The following is a 650-nucleotide window of genomic DNA, read 5'->3' as shown; positions in this document are numbered from 1 at the left end:
GGGTCCGTTTGACCCTGGCGTTTGACCGGGGCGCTTGATCGACGGGTTGACCGGCTCCAGCCGCAGCACGCCCTGCCCACCCACCGCCAGCCAGCCACACACACACACAACCACACACACACACACATACCAACACACTCCCACCCCCGCAGGCGCTGCCCGAGATGCTGCGCTCCGCCAGCCTGGCGGCGGCCAAGGGGCTGGGACCCGACGAGGCCTACGTGCGCAACATGCTGGGCTTCATCTGGCAGCCGCTGGCGGAGGCCATTCCCAAGGTGGGCGCTGGGGGGTGCTGGGAGGGTGCTTGCGGTGTGGGTGCTTGGAGGGCGCTGGGGAAGAGGCTGGGGGGAGCAGGGTAGTGGCTGGCTGGCGTGGGGCGCGCACGCCGCATGTCTGGCCGTCAGCCCAGCCTGGGGGCGCTGGCCGCGGCTGGGCGCTGCAGCACACACCCACCTTTCCCGCCTTTCCTCCGGTCTTCCTGCTGGGTGCTGAGCAGCGCTTTCTTTTCTCTTTTCTCCCTTTCTTCCCTGCCCGCACCCCCCAGGAGCCCGACATGGAGATCCTGGTCAACCTGCTGGAGGCCGGTGAGGCGGCTACCCTGCCCTGCCCTGGCCTCGCCTCTCTTGGCGGCCTGCCCTGGCCTGGCCTCG

This window comes from Chlorella variabilis (genome assembly GCF_000147415.1).
Source record: "Chlorella variabilis unplaced genomic scaffold CHLNCscaffold_30, whole genome shotgun sequence".
NCBI classification, from domain to species: domain Eukaryota; kingdom Viridiplantae; phylum Chlorophyta; class Trebouxiophyceae; order Chlorellales; family Chlorellaceae; genus Chlorella; species Chlorella variabilis.
The sequence above is the reverse complement of the archived record's forward strand: the minus strand, read 5'-3'. Positions refer to the sequence as shown.